At 38.9% G+C, this 25,183-nt stretch overlaps 1 protein-coding gene across 2 annotated transcripts in view; it reads right to left on the reverse strand.

Annotated features, from left to right (window-relative positions):
- The window catches only part of LOC114876777 (fibroblast growth factor 17), a 102,017-nt gene that overhangs the window by 60,658 nt on the left and 16,176 nt on the right, over positions 1-25,183 (reverse strand). The window lies entirely within an intron of this gene.

Consider the following 25,183-nt stretch of genomic DNA (forward strand, 5'->3'; position numbering starts at 1 on the left):
ACAATGGTGGTGGTGCCTTCTCGGTATACGACGGGGATTGACGCTCGCCGTTTCTGTTATCGTTGGTGTTGGTCTTGTTTTCGATGTGCAGTTCCGTGTCAGTGACACACTCGCCAACTGCAACGACGATGACGATGGAGAAACAGAGACGTTTGTGTTAGTAGGAAACTACGACTTCGCGGGGGATGGTGGAAAAGGGTGCAAAGGGGAAAGGAGGGATGCCGGTATGGCCGTTCTCTGATTTGGGTTACTAAACTGTAAACAAATTCGAACTTTTTGTTCGGTTGAATATCGATCGGCGCCGAGTGCAGGAACCTCCGGGTACACTGGCACGATATGTGCTGTATACACTGTGTCATGTAACTTCTGGTACAGTTTGTGTCATAAATACATCAACCCTTTGATACTTGAAAATTTTGATAATTTAACTTCCAAAAAACTACAATTTTCTGATATTTTGTATAAATAAATTTTTAATTTTTAGTTTTCAATTATTGGCTCATTGTCAGATAAAGGAGTTATAATTGCAATTTTTAAAAATCGTCTAGTAAACTAATGCTTCTAACTTTTCAAAAAAATGTAAATTCTTTCAATTTTAAAAAAAATATAGGATGTGCTAAATAAAAAGACTCCTTTCAGCAATATTGCTACCATTGAAAAATCTTCAATCAACCCCCTAAACAAGATGTAAATTCCGTATTGACTACTGAAAAGTTGATTTCAAATAAAAATGCAAAAGGTTTCTCTTATTTACAACTTAACCAGTCTCATTAGTTCCTGAACAGATTATTAAGACCCGAGGAGAACAGCAGCGTTAACAGACTGGATAGCGTTAAACAATCGCATCTTTCAGGACCGTAGGTGACAAGGATCAGGATTTTCTTTTTCACAAGTGCCCTTCGATGTAAGATACCTGGTAAAAACCCAGTTTGCGTTTTCAATCCGGTTCTCTCGGCCGATTACGCGGTAGCCCGGTGAACCATACCAAACTGAGCAGCACCTCTTCGTCCTTCTTCGAATCGCCATTATGTTTGAGCTGCAATTCTCGCGCGTCTTCGTTGGCGTCGCGCCGGTTTACGATCGCGGACTTCTACCTCCTCTCTTTCATTCCCATTTGCATTTTTATATTTATCGCGAATGAACGGTGCGTCGCAGTCATTCTCGTCCTCGATTGTCATCGACGGATCGTCGTAGGTCTTGCGCCCGATAAAAATTCTTCCACGATGGCTCGTTTTTTTTTCTTCGTACCTCGAGAAAGTTTCGGAGAAATGCGTTACATCGAAGGGCAATTTTCGTATGCGCGAGAAAGTGTCATCCTGCTTCTCGAAGTGAATTGAAAATAAATCGATTGATAACAATTAGATTGTAAATATTTATGCAAATGAGGCATATGCATTTCAAATTCTATCGCTCGCTTTCGTTCTATTTAAAAATCGAGCCATTCTCGCGGATCGGGAAGGCTGGTTCTTTCAATATACAAATGACCATTCAAATGAGTCTCACGGTTCTGACGTTTGTTTTCTATCCGGCTTAGATCCGAATAGCGGCTCGTCTCGAGTAAGCAGGATTAACGACTCTGCCTCTTTCTCCAAATGGGCCGCAAGAAGAAACATCGTCGGTCCTTTCGTTCTGCATTGTACCCGTATACGAAAATCCTTCACCGTGCAAAATGAATAGCGTGAAGATATATGTCAATCATTGTGAATACATCGCTTCGACTGATGTTAAGCTTCTAAGAATTGTTTGTTTAACTCTATCCTCGGTAAAGCGACTGGTACCAGTCGCATTTATTGAAACAGTTGAGCCGGTTAGGTACAGTCTGTTTAAAATTATTCGAATCTAATTACTTGATAATTTTTCAAAAAGAGAAAAGAAGAATTCTAAATAAAAAAGGAAAATCTTCAGACTTGATTTAATTATAAAAAATTATCTACAAGATCGATTTGTGTGATATAAGAAATGGTGTCGGTTGATAGAGGATCAACGGAATCGTAAAATTATTACTCTTCCCGTTTAGAAAGGAAATTAACCATGAAAAATTGTGTGAATGAGAGAGGAGATTCAGCAGACGACTTTAACTCACGACTACCCCATTATTGTTAAATCCCTAACAAACGGTCATTGTCAGGAATGTCAACGGACTTTGGGACGTACAATCGAGCCAGAATGAAGTGCAACGAACACGAGAGAAAAGAGATTTCGTCGACCTAAGCTGATTAACTTGACCGCCGTTTAGCAGACGGTGATTGAGACTCGTCCTGGATATCTACCCTAGCATAAAGGACCCCCCTTTCCTTCTGGTTTGCACAGCTGTGAATGAGCTTGCAAAGACACAAACCATTTTGCTATTTTGCATTTTCGATTCACTATATTTGAGTTTTTTTAATAATGGAAAGAATTTGTTTACCGGATGAAACTTTCAACGTGTAACTTATTTAAATTTTATTTATTCATGGCGCCGACCACCGGTGTAGCAAACAAAGAAATAATTTTCTTAGATTGAGACGGGGGGCGTTGAAGGATATTAACAAACCATATACTACCCTTTTTTGCATGCCTAAACGTCGGAGAGCCAAAACCTGCCGCCTAAGGTCGTCTCTTTTTTCGGTTGCCAGGACTAATGACCGAAAGCAGCAACGACGCGATTGAATCCACTAAAGTCAGTCCGCGTAAATTGCCTAATTTAGGCACGAGGCCAACAGGGTCACCGTTTCTTAGGGAGGGTAATCAAAAGGTATATCGAAGGGTACCGCACAGGGACAATCGCAAGGCTTCTGAGTTAAACTTCGTCTACGTTACACAGGGTGGTCCGAGTAATTGTTGAAAGTTATTTGTAACAACTCTTTTCCCAGTGCAATTAGGAAAAAAATGAATGGTTCAAAAATAATTAATTATACAAAATTACCTGAAGGGTAATCTCTGAGAAATTTGTTAACTTTCGAATACGATCATAAAAAATGGAAAATGTAGGAAGAAATCATAGTGAAGTATAGCTACACAGGGGATGATATATCACAAGATTCGCACCGGAAATAACACGTCTGAAGAAACGAAAGGGAACTACGATAATTTATTTGCTAATATTAATATTATTTCATTTTTTATTAAAAAATTAAAAAATTCACAATATATTATTTCTATTTCATAAATCTCCTTAGCATATCCGTTTCTCAAATCCAGTCGTAAAAAACACGGTAGGAGGAGGCGAACAGAATCGCAACAAAGATGTTGTTTTCTGTCAACGGAACAGCTGCTCGCGAACAAACGAGGGAAAGAAACGAGGATAGAAACAGATCGTAGGCAATAAATTCACTCTGAAGAAATACGCGTTTTCTGCTATTACACGGAGGCTGCAGGCAAGAGAGGTTCACCGGTAGTGGTGCACCGTGTAAACCCGATGTATTATTACGTTCCAAAGCGAGCAAGTAAATAAGTAAGCGTGCGAATGGCTTGATGTACCTACTGAACCTCGAACGAGCTAAAGCAATTTGTGGCACGCGAGCTTTGCATCGTGCCTCGGGCCCTTGCCACGCGCCACTACTCTATATGGAGCACCTACTCGCTCCACTTTCCTCGTTTCAATTATAAAATCATTCTACTATCATTTCCAATCGCGATACTAATCAACCAGTTACAATATAATAGAATTACGATAATAATAGTTACATTCGTGATTATCCCATGCAATTCAGCTGAGCTATCTTCTATTGTTTCATTTGATTTTTTATTGCAATAACATAAAATTTATACTCCTGACTAGATGAATTTTAAATTTTCTTCTAATTATAATTTGCTCGGTCAAGGATCGTTTCATTTCAATTTCTTAATTAGCTGATGGAACTATGGAAAAAATCATGAGGCAAGGGGTTAAATGCCTACTGTTTAAAGCGTTCAATTTGATGGGAGAGCATGTAGGGGGTAAATGAGAACCCCTGTGCCTGGACGAGCCGCGTGGCCGCGGAAGATAACCGAGAGCTTAATTGTTTCTGGTCTGGCAACTCTCTATGCAGTCTGCAATACGTAGCAGGCGAAGGTGCGCCTTTGTTCATCGAATCGAACGCAAAATTTGCATGCACCGTCGAACGTGAACCGCCCTCTGAACTTTGAACCATTTCAGATGCAATAAAAAGAAAAGAGGAAAAAAAAAATGAACAAGGACCACGCCTTTCTCTAAATGCGATTCATTTATGCTCCAGCTTGATCTACAGCTGTTTTCTGAGCATTAGGATCGAGGACTCGTCCCAAGTTGAATGTTGGTTCTGATTTAAAGTCCGTTTTATCAGCATTGATATCGCGATAGTTTGACTCCTGGAACAGTTCTTTGGCTTAGGTCCAAGGAATAGGTGAATCTTTGAAAGAATTCATTCCGGGAGATTCAGATTTGCAACAATATTATAATTCAATTGTAATATCAAAGATATTATTGTTAAATTCCTTATCTGCATAAAAATGATAGTAATTTTATGGTCACTTTTTATCAATCTTATATAATTTTAATTTCCTTCTAATTTCTAATTTAATCTAATTCGAATTTCATTGAAGATGTTTTAAATTTTATTTAAATCTGTAAATTTATCTTGAACATTTTATTATCAGAAGAAAAGAAGAAACGATGGTAAAGAAGACTGCAAGTATACAACTCTGCGAGTTCTTCATGAACATAGACGTAGGATAATATACGATGCGATGCTTTACGATTCTTTATGTATGGATGCATTTGTTTACGGGCACGCGTGTAATACATAAAGAGAAGGGCAAGGGAGAAAAACGTGCGTATGTGTCAGGACGTGTACGTGGCACGTTTATTTAGTGGCACGTCGGCGCCTTTTTTCCCTTAGGGAACCTGAGGTCGTAGGGTCAGTTAAGCGGGAATCAAAGTCCTCTTCTTTTCTACCCTTTTAAATCCCTGCATAGATCGTATATTTGTACACTCTACAATTTGGAGGAATAAAAGCAAAAACAAATTGAATGGGGAAAGGAGAAATTCTCACGAAAGACCAAATAGAAATCAAAATCGAAATAATAGATTTAATGTGAAGAAGAAATTCATTTCAAGATATAAAATCATCAGAAAATATGAAATAAATAGTAAATATTTTCTTGCAACATTGTTGGAAGGCTGCATAGAATTTATGCTGACAGGAGAAATGTAGAAAAATGAATGGTAATGTTTCTTAGAATTGAAAACATCTCTCTGTCCTATCCAGTTATATCAAAATGGTAAAACAATGCGCAGAATGTCACAGAAATTCATGGATAAGGTCGTAAATCGGTAGTTTGTTGGGTGAAACGGGACGACCGGTAGCCATGCAGATCGGACAATAATATGAGAAATTTACAATCGATAAAGTCGAAAGAGGCCGCAAGAATGTGAAGGCGGACAACAATGCGAAAGTGTTGAACGGTGCTAAAAGGAGTACACGAGTATTGCCCGTAAATAAGGAAGGGGCAAGGTAACAACCAAGCGTGAACATGACTTTCCTCAAGGAAGCACTCCCTTCATGATCGAATCAAGTTTTTGGAAGAATTTGTTGGCATAAATAGATACGATTGTCATTTTGATGAGAAATTAATGATCTAGCATTAATTACACACTATTTTCCAATAGTAGAAACACTCGTGATAAAAAATCATAGGATCATCTTTAACCCTTTCAAACTTTCACTAAAATAAAAAAATATCAATAATTTGTATGATTTCTATTACTAGTATTTAATATAAATAATATGAATTTTTTATAAATTGTTGAGCCACCCTTGCAACATGCTAATTAAACACCAAAAGGGTCGATTAATTTTCAAATTGATAATTGAACGTAATAGATACAGAAAAATCGGTCTCATTACTTTTGTGACAGACCACGTATGTCAGTGATCGTCCATTTTTCTCTTCTTCCCACGCGTCCTGTACCGTTCTCTCGGTGTGTACACATTCCACGCGAAAAGGCTGTAAACATTTTGGCACCGCGATACAAGAACAATAATTTAGTGTTTGTAAAGGGGTCCGTCAGGTGCGGCGGGGTCCTTTTTGGCGGCACGGTTGGCCACATTCGTGTGCTTGTAACCCGGCACGAACGTGCACCGCACGACGTCGACTTGTCGATTTTTGCGAAACGACGCTTAACCATCTAAAGGTTCGTTCATATTAATAATAGCTAAAGTAAATATTGCAACCCTGAAAGGGTTGCAATATGCCATCAATAGCTCTTTCACTTTTCTAAATAATAAATCAAATAATTTAACTAAGAACAAATGGAATTGCTACAAATTGATTACCAACAAGGTGAGTTCTAGATTATGATTTGAAAACTAATTATATGAAAAATGTAAAATAAACCTTCACTGAAAAAATAACTACCTGTATTTCCCATTTATTATTTTCACATCCCTGCAATTGTTATGTAAGTGTCAAGAAATATTTGTCGCAGTTGGCAAGTTCAATGTCTGTAGATATAAACGGACCTTTATTCAAACCGCGGTCGTTAGCTTGCCGATTCTTACTGCGAGGGTATAAGCGAATTCACACGGGACGATAATTAGCAGTAAATCACGAAGGCCAATATACAGAGCTCGGCTTGGTACTGCGTAAAGCACGGGGGTGGTGAAATCATAATCATCGCGCGGAAAGAAAAACGACGGAACTACGTATTTAAATCTTCAAATGGAGAAGAATCAGATACGGCGTTTTGCAAGGATATCACAAAAAATGTGAACTTTTTTTACACTTTCGTTCGAACATCTGCGAATGATAATCATATGATAATTATAAGTACGAAGAAAACGACGCCTTTGCCGGCTTTAATTGTGCATCTCTTAAGCCGGATCCACAGAGATAAAAATTGAAATCCGGCAAATTAAAATATTATTTTCCAATTAAAAATAGAAATCCTTTGAAAAATTAGAAATTATTTTTTGCCACGCTGTATATATAACGCTAGTCTAATGAACCTGTTAATTATTTGCTAATTGGAAAGAGGACATTCCTGAGAAATTTTGCCAACATAAGATTGAAATCAATACATAATTCTTTACCCAGGTAACTAGTATGATTACAGAGCGTGCGATAATTGATTTCTTCGTTAGCGCCGAAGCTGTAACTCGAACATAATTAATTCTACGTCGGAATAATTAGCCGTTAATTATGCTACGGTAAATCAACACGCTTTATTTTTCTTGGCGCCGTCGAGGATAACAAAGAAGAAAAACGAAGATTCGAGGCCCTGGTATATGTAGATACGTACATACGTGTATGGATGCACGTTATGGGATACCATACACGCTAGCGCCGCGTTATTATTTTTAAGGCTGGTTGGATTGAATTTTTATAGGTTTGTTGGCATACGTTTAGCGATTCAGTGGCTCTCAAAGGACCGTACGAAATTCCGATTTTTATGGTATCGCTAACGAGGTAACACCGTCGGCTTGAACACCATCGGTACGGTAACAAGGCCCATGGACAACCCCATGAAAACGCGTTAGCATATGAATGCCAGGGTGGTGGAGGATACAAGGAACGAAATACAGCTAATAAAAGGAAGAACTTTTGAAAGGGGCACCGCGGTGGATCGGTTTCGTATAATAGGCCCCTTCCTCCCTACCGAAAGGGTGTTAAGGTCCTCACAAAAAAAAAGGGTTGAATCCACCCTTTGAACCCGGCTACCATTGTTAAGAATACAAACGACTTCGGAACTCATAATTTTCGATCGACTACCGAGCAACGAAAATATTTTATGCTCTCGACGAAATCCTCGCATTTACGTTCGCCGTCCGTGGCTAATCGTAAACGAAAGCTTCTTTGTACCGGTGAGATGAACTTGTCAAAAGAAACGTCGTAAATATCTATATAACAGACAAATCCTCGACTATTGTAGTATTTTTCATATTAAACGACAAAATATTAGGTCGTTGCGGATCGAATGGTGGAGATTGAAATATAAAAAGGTTGATATGATTTTTTGATATAAAATGAAATAGTACAGTATATCAATTTAGAGCTCGAAGTTTGAAGAAAATAATTATTTTATATCTTAATCAATAACATTCTCTTTCTCTCTATTCGAGATACGTTTCTAATAATCATACAAGGAATTCGCAGCTTCATAAACAGAAAGCATATTCGCCTCTAATAAAAAATCATCGCTTCGCAACGGAGGTTCATAATAAAATAAATTACCGTGGTGAACGCGCGTCAATGAAATCTTCTTCGATTTTTATCGTTTTATACCGTCGTAAATTCTTCTCGCGACTAGCTGTTACGAAACACGTGGTTCTGAGTTCGCAATAGGGCGGTTGCGATCGTTTCTCAGGGATGTCTGATTGATTTAAATCGGGGAAGGGTTAGCCGTGTACCACATCCAGAGAAATAGGTAGAAAGGAAAGGAGAAAGGGTGCCACCCTATCCCTGATCCCAAAGTAAGCGATACACTACCGTTCATAAGTATATTAGAATACTTAACAAAATTTACAATACTTAACTTTAAAATAAATGATATTATTTTCAGAAACATTTGGAGTCCAATTGTTCTCAGGGCTAAAATTAACCCTGTGTTCTTTAAATGTGTTTAATATTTGCTAATTAAAAATTATAGTAATTTGTTCTAAATCAATTTTAAATTTAATACCCTCAAAACTAGAATTTTCAGATCTCTAATATTTTTATGCATAATGGTGGAATCTTCTTCTCCTATATCGTCATTTTTTGGGGAGAATCCTAATATAAAAATTGAATAACTCAAGAAAATTTGCAAGTTTCCTGATACTTATGAACGATAGTGTACGTAGTGCTCCGAAGGGGTAAAAAAATGAAAAAGGACTTGGTCGATGCTGTCGAGCAAGGAAATATACAGCAGGTACCGAGTCACGTTCTAGGACAAGGGGGAAAAAAGAAAAGAGGAAACGGAAGAACTGGAAGAAAGAGAAGAAAAATTATGGAGAGCGAGCCCAGCCAGTAATAATATCAGCGGGTCTTAATGGAGGCATCAACCAATACTTGTGGCACAATTTCATGAGGTTTACGATGGCGTATAACAGGGGTCCCGCGGAGAGGATCAGCCCCTAGGGGACCCACGTATGTCTCACTGGGACATTTGTACTTACTAGTCTCATTTCCTGATCCCTTTCAATCAGTCATGTTTCCCTTAATCGAGACGTATTAATTTTTTCCAGTTGTTTCATTTTCAATTAAAATTTTGTTTAATTATTTTGGAGCTCATAAATTAAGGGACATTAATGAAAATAATATTCAAAAGAATTGTGTAAAATTTAGAAAATTAATGTATGTTAATAATAAAACCCTAACCTTTCACTGAATTTATACGTCGAACCAACTGAACAGTTTAAGAATGATTAATTATATCGGCGTGATTGTTTCCAATGGCTAAATATATCTCGAGGAAAAGAGAAGAGAAAGGAGGGAGCGATGCAAAGTTAACTGACAGAACGGCATGTTGAAACACATTAAGTCAACACCGACCAATTAAGAAAAGCCATCGAAGCTGATACCAGAGATACGATCTGACGAGTAAGAGGGTGTGCACTTGGAATGAGCAGGTGATGGGTACCATTGTCTTGAGTCATTCAGGCTTCGCCACAGGCGTATAATCTTCTTTTTTCGAGATGCCCGATAACATCGATTCAGATCAATATACGTCCACGAGGACATGACCGCTGACAGGTTGACTCAACTTTGCTAGGGTCGAATTGAGAGAGGTCAAGATCTCCTGGACAAATGCCACAGGGTTTCTTGGCGAAAAAACGCAGGACGTTCACCTTCAAACTCTACTGCTGTGTTCAAAAGTTAATTTCAAAAACAATTTTTTACAATTGTTTCTCTTTTTGTTGAAAACATGAAGATGATTATAATTAAATTTTCTGAAGAAAATTTAAAACAGCAACAAACTGCAATTATTTTTGCATCAACTTAATAATATCAAGGGAGCCACTCTGGATAATTAATATTTCTTACAAGAATACATCACGAGCAATTTTCGAGAAAAATGTTTTCATAGGAACCATTGATCAGAGAATGGACTTCGATGGAGGATGCCTGACATATTTTCGATGATCGATGCCTCGCGATCCAACGATCCTAGGGGAGGTTCGAGATGTCAGGTGCTTATGGGACACCGTGTATGCCCACAAGCCAGTAGAAAAGCAAGAATGAAGGAATCTTGTTTTTTAAGGGCAGCCAACGCTATCGCGCCGCCCTCTATTAATCATTTCTCGATGACGGGTACTCGCTCGGTTTCTCACGCATTCGATTCATCGAACTTACATTTCATGGCGTGCCGTCAACTTTCTCGTCTGTTATCGAAAGCTCGAGCTACTTTGAGTCTTCTTTGAACCGATCCTGGTACCGCTATCCGATCTCCCCACAAATAGTTCACGTGCAATTGTACGTCGTTACAGTAATTAAATAAATTACTAATAAACTTCAGAAATTTGATCAAATGAATATTTTAATTATTTTCAAACGATATAAAAAATTAAAAGTCGCCTTTATTTTTAAATCCATTGCTAATATTGAAAATTTACAAATTAAAAATGAAATTCTTTCAATAATAATTGCACGAACACCCTGTATACCGCAACAATTTCGAGCGGAAGGTTCATTGTCTCCAAGCTGACTTGCCGATCCATCAAGCGTCCCAGAAACGTTTTATCTTGTTCCGCCACCGAAAAAGGAAGATAACGAAAGAAAAAGAAGGGAAACAATAAGGGCCTCGTGGAAACGTATCTCACAAAGGATATAAAGCCGAAATTTAATTTATAATTTCGGAAGTGGTGTAAGAAGAGAGAAGAGCCGACGAAGACTGTGGGGTCCGCCCTGTCATCCCTTCGGAGGAGGAAACCCCATGAAACACGCGACTGGTACTATCCGCCACGTGGTACATACACGCGTGTATCGCCACGAAGACCCATGTTCTATCGGTTGGCAGCCATGGGAGCCTTCCAAGGGATCTGAATTAAATTTCACAGCTCGTCAACGAACGTCAGCTTTGTCCGATCAACTAGACGCCGCCAACGTCTTTCTCTCTATGCTCGTTATAAGCATACCTCTCGCTCTTTTTCTCAAACGACGGCTAAGTAATTAATTATCAGAATAGAATATCAAAAATGTGTGCTGTATCTACTACAACATTTACATTATTAATATTTTTAATTGATTAAGTTGATTAAGGGGATGCAAATAGGTGACGATCATTTTGGCAAAATAATTCGAGATATTATTTATTTTTCTAGTAAGTCTTCCTATTTCTCTTAATTATCTGACGTCACTGGTTGCAAATCCTGCTGGGCGCCCGCGAATTGCCCGAAAAAATGGCGGGACCTTTTCGGCAAGCGACCAGCTCATTACATTGTCTTAAGTTTCAAGTTCTACGAGGATCTGCCGGACAAGAGGTGGGGCCACGGATGAATATGACGAGGGTGAGGCTATGCTTGATACCACGAAAAGCTGATGTATAAGAAGGTGGATAAAAAAGAAAAACTGAAAGAAAGAATTCAAGCAAGAGAGAGGAGAGAATGAATATGGAAAAAGTGGACGGGGACGAAAGTTGGAACGAAGGGCCTCGAGTGTCGTATTATTTCAGGTTTGCATACGTTTCATGTTTCACCGTCGGCATACTCGCAAAGGAGTATTTCGTCGTTGCCGAAAATGGAGGAGAAGGAACCCGCGTAGCGAGTAAAACCGAAAGGGAATAAGGACGAGTAGAGTTTCAGGGATATCTATCTGGAACCGTAATATCCTGTTATTATCGCATGCCGGGTATCAAATCGAAATACGTTTCGGGCTGTTACCGATAAAGTTGTCGTCGCGATGAAAAACCACTCGTACGTATGTTACATTCGGCAAGGATCGTCGCCGTACGCGTGCAAGCCCACGCCGAAAAAAAAAAAAGAAAGAAAGGTACCTTTCTCGTTTTCTTCGAAAAGAATTAAAGGCAAACGATTGAAAGGATTGCGAAGGACGACCGCCGAACCAAGTGCTTGTCGTCGAAGCGTGCGACCAGTTTTGGCTGCCTATCGTACATTCCGATCGACAGGATACACGATGGTCAAATGCGCGAAACAACTTCGTAAACGTTTCTTTCTCATTTTCTGCGATTGTCCTCTGCAATCTCCACCCTCTCGCGTTTTCCGTTAACGAGCCTCAGCTTCGTTTTTCGCGTGTCACGAGTTCGATCGTCGTAAAAAAACTAGTAGTCGCAGTGTTTTGCCGTAAACAATGAACATTTTTGCGATTCCTCCGTTTCTTTCGGTAATGTTTCATCGCAAGGATAACGGGCCGAACAATGCTGTATTTCTTCGAGTCTGAAGAAAGAAGTTTTACGATCGTGCTTTAAATAGTAACGAAGGACGTGACGGAGGAAAAATTTGAAATTATCATTGTGACCCCGACGAGTCTATAAAAACCTCTGATTTAAATGATTAGAATTTTATTAAAAAAAAAAAAAGAAAATGAATTTATTTTGTTATCCAGTTTTAGTATATGAACGGTGATTTGCAATAAATATTTCATTTCATTCATTTTGTTTAAGCGACCGTTTAAACGTTAAAGCGAATTTAACACGATTATCGGACACCAAACGTTTCCGAGGTACTGCTCTACTACAACACGCTGCTTTACAAGCCTGCACCCGAGGTTTCCAATGACATAGGGTTATGGCCGTACCACAAGCTACTATCTGGTATCAGAGATCAGCTCGTAATTGTTACAAATCGTCCGACATGCTCGCAAACATTGATCCGCTCGCAAGTAGTTAGCCGTGAGAAATTAACGCGAACCGATCAAACTAGGATCCAACGTTTTAAACGTTTTAAACGGCTATAAGTTATTACGCGGAAGGGATTTTTATTAGCTAGATTGCCCTAATGAAAAATGGACTTGGAAATAAAAAAATTAAAAAAAGAGGGAACAGGAAGATTATACTTGAAAGGTGGAAAGAAGCAGGACTGCAAGGCCGGTCGCTAACTCGCGTAATTAGTATCGCGGGTGATTATGTTAAACTTATTAAAATGACTTGGAAATGAGAAACGAAGGGGAGCCTGAAGCTATTACCGCAGTGTGGTAATAAAGAGGTGTCGCGTCGTCGTAGCAGTTATTACTTGGTAACACGTAGGGGGTTGGCAAAAGTAAAGAACCGTTCCACGTGTAAAAGAGGCAAGACGAAGGATACGAAAGTGCGCTGAGATGATTGAACGAGTCTGGAAACCGACACGAACCTAATTCCATTACCTGATGCTGTTACGAAGATTCTTTACTATTATTGTAACAAACATTACTGCCGGTAAACGTGCAATAAACAGGTAATTGTTATTGTCATCGATTTGCAAATTTTAAAGGATTGTTACGTTCATGAACTTGAAACGAATCATTCAGAGGAATATGCTAAATTTTTGGTTCAAAATAGAAAACTGCGTATTACTATAAAACAGAAAATGTAAATAATTGTTACACATACGTAATTCGTAAAACGAGCATTCTGCAAATTAGGTTAACAAAATGCGAATTAATAATTAACGTTTCGATTAAAATTATCATTGAAAGATTAAAAGCATGAGATGGAAAAAAAATATTAATCGTACCATCTATACATTATTTTGACCGCGTTAAATTACCAGAATCTCTTATATTTATATCTATGAAACGTAATCGGAAGGATAACATCGGATCGCAATTAGCGGTTTCGTATGGAAACATTTAAAAGCGCGCTTTCAAAATGAAACAACCGAAAGTCAGCCGGTATAGGTGATATAATTTTTCGAAGAATGCCTTAAATACCGTCATTTCGATACGATATGTTAACCAGATTTTCTCTTAGCGGAGAAATTGCAAGAACTTGTACCGGGTGTACCGGTTTCCGTTTTACAGATGTTATCGGGCGCCACTGCGACGCACGCCGTGTCTACCTTCATGATTGTAAAGCAGATGCTTCTGGTTCTACTCCTGGTCTTAGGGTATCGAAAGTTTGGCACTTTTCTCAGAACCGATATTGGGTCACTTTTGACCCATGCCTTTTCATATATCAATGGCAATAAAATGACCGAAGATGATTTAATAATTTGATGACTTTTCATTTTAAATTTCTTTACCATACACCATAAAACAACCCCCTATAATCACACCAAGGTTCGATCATCTCTGATATATTTTTATTCGCCTTTCGACTGCTTAAAATCATTAATAAAGATCTGAGAATGTTTACAACGTTTTACGAACATCCTCACCGATTTATCCCAAGGCTGACCGCTTTTCCTATCGGTCAGAAAAGATTCTCCAACGCGCGATGTAAAAAAGCGGTCATTTATTTTCGTTGACGGGAATATCTGGTCGCGAATCACGAATTTCCATGGTGTACACGAGGTGAATGTATGTAAATCGAGAGCACGGCGCCGTGGAAGATTCCAACTAAGATGTTGCCAGCCCTCTGAAGAGGTCGCAATCTCTTCGTCGTCACGAAGAAGGAGAGAGGCCCCAGACTCGAACGGGAGATCACGAGGATAATGATGATGACGGCGATTACGAGATGACGAGAGAACCACGAGGGCGCGAAGCATGGCAAAATGGCTCGTAAAACAAATCGACCAGACTGATTCGATGTTGGCCAAGTTACAAAGGTGTGCCACGGCTGTTTACGACCCTCGGCCGCGATCGTATCTCGACAGTCCGTTGACAGACAGGCTTAATATCGTTAGAACGTTTCGTTTCGGATTCGTTTAAGCTTCGTTACATGCGCTGCCGCGAACTACCGATGAAAATTAATGACGTCTTCGGTCTTTTGGGAAACTGGGATTACTAACCGGTTAACTATGAAACGAGTCACCTGAGTGAAATGAGTTTATCTCCCTGTTAGTTTCGATAATCGACGTTTCGTTGTATTAAAATTCGCTAGTAATATTTCGTAACGAAATACGTGTGAAATATTTCACCAGTTTATCAGATAAGTAGCCGATTGTTGCATAAAAGCCTGTTTATCTCGGTAAGTAACGTAAGTTTGAATTTACTGCCTCGTAAACTACCGTCATATTCAATTTAATCGCATCGCACAATACATTGATTCTAAAATGATCTTAAGCCGGTGAATAAACGAGACGATAATCGGGATCGCGCCGGTACGTCTGCGAGTACCGCTTCCGATCTACGTGCTAGCAATGCGTAGGTGCAACAACGCGGTCAGATTATATCGAGTATTATGGTAAGTTAGCACCATGACAGAATCGTAAAGTTACGACGACGGGGGTCACTTTATGGGAAGCCGCGGGGACGACCAATGGCGAATAATTCTTGGTGTCAAGGCGGTCTTAAATTTACTCCAGTCTGGTCGTATCGATAGTTTGAACGATGCGATTGGTGTATTGATTTGTCACACATCTACTAGCGGACCACCTATCGATATTCAAATAAATTGAGATTCTTTAAATAACTGATAATTAAATAAAAATTTAGGTTCTCTCCATGGTCCGCCGACCGAGGGTTAATCTTTTGGACCGTGCAAATCAATGAAAAATTTTTAATTAAAATCATTTTTTGAATCACCTAATAGAAGAAATAATTTTCTTATGAAATTTCAAAAATTTCATTGTTTTTATTGTGACTGATCAAATTATAAATATGAAAAGGATTCCATTTTTTTTTAATTATTTAAAATAAATTAGTTTAAAAAAAAATGCTCACAAAGGCTGATCGATTGGGATTCTCAGTTAAGAGGCCAATAAAGTGCAAGAACGAGTACTTCAAGTTTGAACGAAAGTAATCAGTGCGCAACAGATGAGGGGTTTTAAGAGGCCGTTGCATAATGACGTGCCAATATTCAAGGCGCCAAATAATAAAATCATTTTAACACCGGCTCGGTGAATGTGGTACCCGATAAAATACTTAGGGAAGGTTTCTGTCTCGCGGAGAATATCGACGCTGGCCAATCAAGCGAGCAAGAACGAAACAGGCTGCCACCAGTCTTGCCAAGGCAGAGCCTGCAATCTGATTGCTCGATGGCTAATGAGCAACGTCCTCGCATTAAATTCTCGCCTTTTCTCGTCCTTTACGCGTGCCACTACATGTACACGGGGCTCGAAACTTTTCGAAGCAGATCCGATCGTTCTTATTTTTATTTTATTATGCACCCAACAGGCCCAGCTGACTCGTGTCTTCCACATTGCGACACGTATACAAACATATGTGAACAAAATGGATTGTGAATATCACTGATGAAACAACTTGCATATACATTGTTAGACGAGATGAGAGATTTGAGAAATCATCATTTTTCATTTTCATTTGATTTTAGACTTTGATAAAGTAGCTGCTGAATTCTTCTCTTTGTAGTTTGTGTAGGAAGTGGAATGATTAATTAATTTAATTCTGAGTTGAAATATCCTGCTCTTAAAATGTATTAAAATGTATAATTAAATTAATATTTTTCAACACTTTCTCAAAAATCTTTATCCAGAAAATACTCTAAATGCAACAATATAATAAATCTATAAAATCAATGTGGAAATGAGAATTCGATTCTTGTTTAACAATTTCCGCCTAACGACCGATAATAACGAACCCCTCCTAAATAATAAAGATAATCATAAGCTTGTGAAATCTGTACTCGTTGAATCCAAAACCAATACATCTTCCCTCGAATCTTGATAACCCCCCACACCCATAGGCATACCAGGATGGATCGTATCAGGGCAGTATTATTAAAACATTGCGACACCATTCAGGCGTCACAATGTTATACAGTGTGTGCTCAATGTTATAATTATATTGTTCAACCGAAATCCATCCGTCCGAAGTTAAAACGCTTCTCGTATATCAAATTAATGAATTGATGGCCACGTTGGGTGCAAGAACCGTACGCGTGTAAGCGAAGCAACGATAAAAAGGGGGGCAACTGGCACGATGAAGACCTTACCTCTTACGAAAGATAGAGGATCGTAAGGGAAAGGAGATGTGCCGAGGGAGCGGAGAAGAGACGGAACGAAGGAGAGATCGAGAACGAGAAGTGAGAATCGATCAATCGAGGCGAAGTGACAGGCGACCGGTGGTATCGCGAGCATCGACACGACGACAACTGCCTTGCACACCGTTCGGGGTTACCTACGGTCCTTGAAGCGTATCTTTATTTCGCTGACGTAGGTATACCTGTAACAGTGAGCTCGATGAAACACGCCGGACAACGCGACGATCTCGTAACTCTTTAAATTTGATGGTACGCAGAAAAACGAGCAACAAGAAAATTTAAAATATTTTCGTATCGGTGCACCAATGGGGGTACATAATTACAGTGGCTTGCATTAATATTTTAAAGCTAAAATTTTTAATTAAATTTTAATTAATTTTATAGTATTAATATATCTTCCGTGATCCTCGAAAACAAGTATAGATCTTGCAACGAGCTTGTGTTATTACATCACCGTTTTCATAAAATCAAAAACAAAAAAGAAACAAAGAGGAAAGTACTTAGATGTTACCGCGGCTAAATTGAGATAGTAATTTTTCGTTGGCGACCGGGACGCCGCAAAGGACCCTGTCGTCGTTCCCGTGCGCAAAAGAGGCGGTCGCGAGAAAGACTGCAAGCAGATGGATTAATGTAAAGGCGTACGACCCTAACAAGCGAATTATCTCTGAGATATATTGTGCCGCTTCACGGGTGGTTAACTCCGCGCCAGCAGCTTCCAAGAGAAAGAGAAAGATAAAATGAAGGAGAGAGTGAGAGAGAATTGGCCAGGAGTACCCGGGTTTGAAGAGCGTGGTAGAAGGAGGAGGATGAAAAAGAAAGCGAGATCAGGCAGCTTCCAAGTTGAGATGACTGTGGTTTGCCTCCTTCCGCCACGTTCCGCGGTAATGCCTTGTAAGCTCTACTAATCTCCTTACTGCTTTTCTCTCCTGATTTACCGAGATGTTTTCATTGTCTTTGCTGACTTTAGCAAGCAGTCGTAAAAGGTCGCGGCCGGCACCCCTTTTCACCCAACGTTATCCGTATCTATGTGCTGTCGATGCGGTATTCCACACCGGAAAGAGAGCAGTTCATCCGATTCTAGAGCACGATCGAATTTTCGCGTACACTTCAGTCGTAACAAATTTTCAATTTGAAATAAAATTATGAAAATTTTCAGAATCCTTCAAAATTACTTTCCCAAATTCCTGAATAAAAAATACGATCATTTGGTATAACAAAAACTACTAGGAGAAAAATAAATCATTCGTCGATGTAATTTACAAGAGCGACATGGTTGACCTAATAATCAACCGAGTGGTCAGGAAGAGTTTACCGACCCTTTAAGCTTTTGCAGAAAATCCACTCGGATGCTGTCCGCCTGGTTCACCCAGAAGCTTCGGCAACCTTTTCGTTCACGAAGCGGTGACTTTTTCTCGGAAGAATAATATTTTCTTATGACGAACGGAGAAAGGAAACAACTCTCTCTCCCTTCGTGTCCCAACCTACCGCGCCGATCAATTCGGGTTGAACCGAATCCGCCTGTGCGTCTCCGCGAGGGAACAGCGCGGAATATAATGGCGGTACATTGCACCCTGCACATAAATTCTGCGATCAAAGTGCACCGCGTCGCACCAGGGCGAACTTTAAGGATTTTATGTGATTAAGTTCTTCCACGATTCTCCGTTTCTTTTCCTTTCTCCCTGTCCACCGATCATCCAGCTTATTCTTTCACTCTTTCTCTCTTTCACTGTTACATTTTTTTCTTTATCCATCTCCGTCTTTCTTGCAGGCCGGTAAGCCAACGCGAAGCGACGCATCCTAACGCTTTATCGAGTACGACTTCGAACACCGACGACAAATCGTCGAAGTTTTAAGTATTTTCGAAAAGAATCCATCCAGCGAAAATATCGCAGACGTCGTATGTATGTGTGTTCAACCTCTTCTGATAAAGGTGGTGGTATCGGTGGTAGTTTCGATAGAAAAGGAGAGAGGGTGGAAGAGATGGAAAGCCGAGAAAGCCGGCCATAAAATACGCGTGCATGGATGCATTTATCCGGGTAGCAGGCCCCGTGGATACAGGGACCGCTGTTTCGTTCGATGAGGGATGAGAATGCGGCGCCCTCGAGGGATCGCGGATTCACTCTCTCGTGTACAGAGTTGTTGCCAGTTGTTTTCCCCCCGTGGGACAAATTTATAACTTCGTCTCGCTCGAGAAGTTCGAAGAGGACGGAGGCAAAAGTCAGCGCGACGGAAGATTCACTATTGCTTTTTCGTAGACAGATCGACGCGGTACAACGTATCTACGGGTATATACGTACGGTTTGTTCAATTAGCACGATTCCACTGGATAGATACTATTTGTCTCGACCTACTTTTACACGAGATCTTGACCAAGTTTCTCCTATTCCGGTATCTCGTGAATTTTCAACTACATTGCTGATAAGGAAATTTTACTTACGTTCCCTTTAACCCTTTTTTGGAAAATTGAAAAATCAATTTTGTGGAATTAATGGACCGAGGATTTTTATTCAAATATATGATTGAATATAGTTTATATATGTACTACCGAAATTACTGTAATTGAATTAATTAATCATGCACTTTGCACCGTATTTTCCATTCATTTAATTTGCATATTTTCAGTTGTTCGCGGGCCAATTAGTTCGTGTATCCGCGAATGGAAAATGGCGCTTTCAATAACACATTTTAGATATAATTTTACTAATTAAAAAAGTGATGAATAGTGAAACTATAGACTTAGAAACGATTGATTTATCTCCACTTTGTATAACACGTATATCCATAGAACATAATTGAAAAGATTTTCCGATACTAAATATTCAACACGGTCACCTACTTTCTTTTTATAAACGATGTTATGTAAACAGAAGCTGCAACGGTAAAGCAATTTACTTCGGACGCTAGGTACATCAATCTCTTTAAATTTACGATCCTCATGAAATACTGACCCCGTCTATTTGCAATTTCGTACCAAAAAATACAGAGCATCTACATATCTTCCGTTTGAAAACAATTTTAAAGCAAGATATTTCAACGAATCATTTTGGCAATTAGACTCTAAAAATTCAATCAAACGCGTAAAGAGATATTATCAATCTTATCTCTATTATTTTTAGAATATTTTTAATATCTAACTGGAGTTCCTTTAATTAAGTAAGTCAAAGAATTCCTAATAAAACAGGTGATGGATTTCTATGAAAATTCAAGTCTCACCTACATACAGGTTTCTTGGAAGTCAAGGTGTTAAAAGTAACAGTAGGTGTCAATTTTGTCACCCTCGTTAATTGACCGAGAAAGCGACATCACTTATGAGGAGACCTAATGTAATCTTTTCAAACACCAAAATCTCAACTCCCTATTTTAACCCTTTCTATCCAACATTTTTATACGTAGAATTTATTTATTCCCAAAATATTATTTATCAACAAAGTACCAGTGCTTTTGTCGCAATGATTATTGACAAAATTAAAAATGTCCTATTCAAAAAAAAAAAAAGAAGGAAAGAAAATAAAGAGACTCTCATGGACAGACTTATGTACATCAAAGATTTTCTCGAAAAGTGGCCGACCCTGTAATTTTCTCACGTTGGAACCGTGACGAGTCGTAATTTTCACTCTCCTACGAGTGACTAAGCTTCCAGGCGTTTGGAATTCAAGTCGAAAATTGTGCTAATCCCTTTAAAGTGACCCGTGTTCCGAATGATCGGGCCCCCGAGGCGTAAGTAACACAACAGGTAGGTAGAAAATAGAGGGGCCACCGGGAATACTAGAGAGGAAGCTATTGAGAGATAGAACGAGAGAGGAAGATCGAAAGAACAAAAGCAACGGGCAAGCTCCACAGGTGCTCTCGTGAGTGACTTTCCGTTCGTTTGGATAACCGTGGACGAGTCGCCAAGGCGTTAGAGCAAACACCGACCAAGACGAACTTTCTAAGGTGAAGTTACCGCCGTTAGCTCGCAGCCTCTCTTCCCCCCTGTCTTCCATTCCCTCGAAAGGTCCGTAGCCTCTTATCCTACCTGTCCATTTCCTGCCGCGAAACTGTCCGCCGCGCCGACTCGAAAGAACGCACTTTTGTTTGACCAAAGGACACTTCGAGGAAACCTTCTTACGAGTACTCTTTTAACATCTGTTCAATCTATTAGGTTCTCTCACAAGTGATGTGGCGTTTTTCGTACGGATATCGTACATATACGTGACAAATTTTAATTCCATCAATTTTTTAATATTTTCAAAAATATAAATTTTAAAAAGCCTAGCCCAGTGGCCAAGCTTGGGGAGGAGGTAATGAGAGCTACCCCCCTAGAGTAATTATAAATTAAATCTAACCCCCAGGTTCATCCACCCCTCTCTTCTAAAGTTTACTTGTCTAAAATTTTGAAGAATACAATTAGACAAATTACTCCGAAAGGATTAATGATAATTTTAAAAACTTTGTAACTGAACGAAAAATAAAATGCTTCCCAGCGAAAGTTAGATAGATTGAATGGATGGCAACATCGTCGGATGTGCATGGCATTGGCAAACGCTTGGTACAAGTAAGAGACGCATCGGCCGGTTTCGACCCATGGGGATCGTCGAGGAAACGTTTTACGATCGCCGATGAACACAGATCAACAATCGGGAGGCGATAGCCGTCTCAATGAGCCGCAGTAAACTGACTTTATTGTGGGATCTAAAGCGTAGAATATCCGACCTGCTCGAAGAAGTGCGAACGCGTCTGGTAACGGCACCTGACCCGTCTCCTACCGGACGCACTTTAAATACCGATACCGAACAATGGCCCGGGACCTCGTGACGCCGGAATTTGATTTACAGCACGATTCCTGCGAGCCAGGACGTAAACAGGTACACTGCGCCCACCCGTTTCACGTTGATATATAAATCGTGAGACGTCGCGAGTTTTGGAACGAAAATGGTAATGATAGTTGCGCAACCATTTCGTCAATGTAGGTACGCGCCGAGTGCTACAAGGCACTATTGTAAGAAAGAATTTTCCATCTCTGTGTACTGAATTTTCAAAAAGACGAACCTCGGTTACGTGGATATGTAATGGTAAATTGGGTCAAATTGAAGAAACGTTTGAATAATACGATATTTAATAATTTGTTTATGCCATTATAGAGGCTTTACGACAAATTTTAAATATTTTATTACAATTTGACAACTCGAAAAATTTGGATAAATTAATCTTTTTGTTAGTTTATCTACCTCTGCAAACATTCTACTGTTTTATGAACTCAAACCGTTCGATAAAAACGGGCAGATTCTGTGCCGTATCCAATACGACACAGAGGATTCTTTAATAGGGTGAATCCAGGAAATAAAGAAAGAATAATAGCAGAACGGTTTCAATGGGGCATTTACCCCCAGTGAGTCGAATATACAATTTTATTGGTTCAAATACCGGTCAACAATCGCTCGGTTTAATATCGAGCAGAGAATAATAATATCTAGGCTAATTATTCATTGTATTCCAGCGTATTTTATTGTAAGACTGGTTCATCTTTTTAGCATCGAGACCAACGACCATTCTGGGAAAGCGAATAATCGGATTTCATTTTGTTTCATTAAAAACAAATTTCTTTCTAATATCAGGAGATTAAAAAATTAATGCAGGTAATAATTAATGCTTATATAAAAATAAAGAAAGAGAAACGACACGTGCCGTATAAATACGATAGGTACCAAGTCGAGTGTAAAGGACAAACGTCACGTTACTTTATATTCCTTGCCGAATTTTACGACGTGCCTGCACGTTGTAAAAATCAATATAGGGGGTTCCTACATGGCAGGGAAGCATCAAACTAAGGGGTTTCGCGAACAGAAACTTTTGATTGCCGAGAAAAGCCCAAACATTGCCATTTTTTTTCTGTCTGTAGTGTCTTGACCTCGTTTAACCCACAGTTCCATACGTACCCTTTATTTTCTCGTAATTCAAGATTTTCATTTTAATTTATCCTTCAGTTACTTCAACACGTTGACTATCTCCAATTATTAAGAATAATAATAATTAATTGTAAAATTGTAAATTTGGTTTCAATTTGGTATTATTAAAATATAATTTCATTTAGAATAAATTAAAATTTATCAACCAAGGGGTGTCTGGAGGGTTGATGATACCAGGCCCAAAAAATCTGAATCCGATCCTGCCAGCACTATACTTGATCTCGCCTCTAATATGATAATATTGAATAGTGATAGCGTTAAGGGGTGTGTTTGATGCCTAAGCACGAATATGGTTGTACTCGAAACTTCAGGGTGACCAAGTCAAGGCCCTCGGCCACTTCTGCATTGCCCTTTTCCCTCTTTGTCCCCGGTGCCCCGTGGCTTGCAACGACCCAGTTCTGCTCGTCCCGAAGATACGGCTCGTGTACGAGTAGATGTGGAAAAGGAAAAAAGCGGCGGGGAAGCGTGGAGGGAAAAAAGGAATAGGAAGAACCAGGAAACAGAGGGAGTGCAAGCAGGTAAGCGTGGAATCGCGATTGGATCGACGCCAATTCCTCCCAGGAGATACGCCGATTTGAAATTCAACGCGATGAAAGGTTTGCCTCCTTCTCTTCTTTCCACCACCACCACCACCACCCTCTTCTTCTCTGTATTCTAGCGCGCGCTTTTGGTCGCATCCAACTCGCTAAACTAGTTCGACCCTGTAATATACGCGGACTCTAAAGTATATATCCCAGTTCGCTAACCCAGAGACCGGAAGCACTGGCAGCCTTTCAAGTTTGGCAGGTTCGAAATCCTTTTAATTCAGATTGAACTCTTAATCGGCAGAAGTATCCTATTTTTTTTCTACTTGTTTTTCTCTGTAATTTCATTAACCATCTTCCCGTGGAGCAACGAAGGATTTAAGACGGCGAAGTAGTTAACGAGAATCTTATTTGGAATCGGGAATAATGAAGATGAATTCACGTTTACGTGTAAAGACGAATTTGCATTAGGGAAAATTTACGTCCTCGATGAAAAATTTGAAGGTTTTAATCATTCAATGCTGATATTCTAATTATCTATATTTTGTTAATTTTTCTCAATTATTGATGAATTAGAAATTTGGAAAATTTAGAAAATGAAAATGATATGAAAAATTGGGATTCTCTCCCCAGTGTACCATAGGGCTAATTGGTGAATGATCCATGAATTTAATACAATTGAATAATTGAGAGAAAAAAATTGTTTTTAAATTTTAAATTACATTAAATATTTATCATTCAACCAGGGTATCCAAAGAAAAACTGAAAGTAAAAAAAGAACGATCGTATTCTGAATAATTGCAATTATATTGTGTCTGACTATACACGGTCGTTTTCACTGTGACATTCTCCTTACGATATCTCTGCTTTGATACCTTGATAGCTTACGTACTTTGACTTTTATATTATTATTTTTTACTTTATATAAATTTACTATATCATGTATGTTATATTTTGAAAAATGGTAATTGAAAAAATAATCTATCAAAAGCATTAATTCTATTAGACTGGCAATTAAATTTACGATCTTGACCTCGACAAAAACTATTGATTTTGTAACAGTATGTTTAAAGTAGAGATTCGAAAGAATCGATTCACGTAAAAAAAGAATATGCAGTTCTATTTAAAACAGTGAAGATGACTGGGAAATCTTTAAAACGCCCCCACTTCCGGAGCTGATGTATGAATTACGTGATGCTCCAATTGATAGCGTTTAATTTTATCTAATGAAACTTCTTTCTATTTTTTACTATTTCATAGAAGTACCTATAGTGTAGATAATAGTGACCATTTACGATCATAAAACAATGCAAATATTTGGTACGTACTATACACCAGCTGCCCTGCATAACATAGTACTACTTGCTACTATTTATAAGTCAAAAATGTTGAATAAAATTTTGGTATATCCAGCTTCGCTTTTGAGAAAACGAAAAAGTACTATTTTACACTTTCTATTTATATTTGCATGTAGAATGATCCTCAAAGCGTAGTACCATGTTATACGGAACATTCTGTATATGAGAAGCGTAAAGAAATTAACACTTCGAGTGCTTTGCAAACAATGTTGATAAATATTTGAAATATTGTTTAAGAGAAAGAGCTAAAAATAATAGGAATGTTGCACTGTGGACCAGTGATTATAATCACTAATTTTTCGGAAACTATAACAGTTAAAATGATATTTTTCAAATGAAAAGTACACTGTACAGAAAAGGATTTTCCTTTTGCTTTATTACAAAAAATTAACAATTATCCTG

This window comes from Osmia bicornis, chromosome 9, assembly GCF_907164935.1.
Source record: "Osmia bicornis bicornis chromosome 9, iOsmBic2.1, whole genome shotgun sequence".
Lineage (NCBI taxonomy): Eukaryota > Metazoa > Arthropoda > Insecta > Hymenoptera > Megachilidae > Osmia > Osmia bicornis.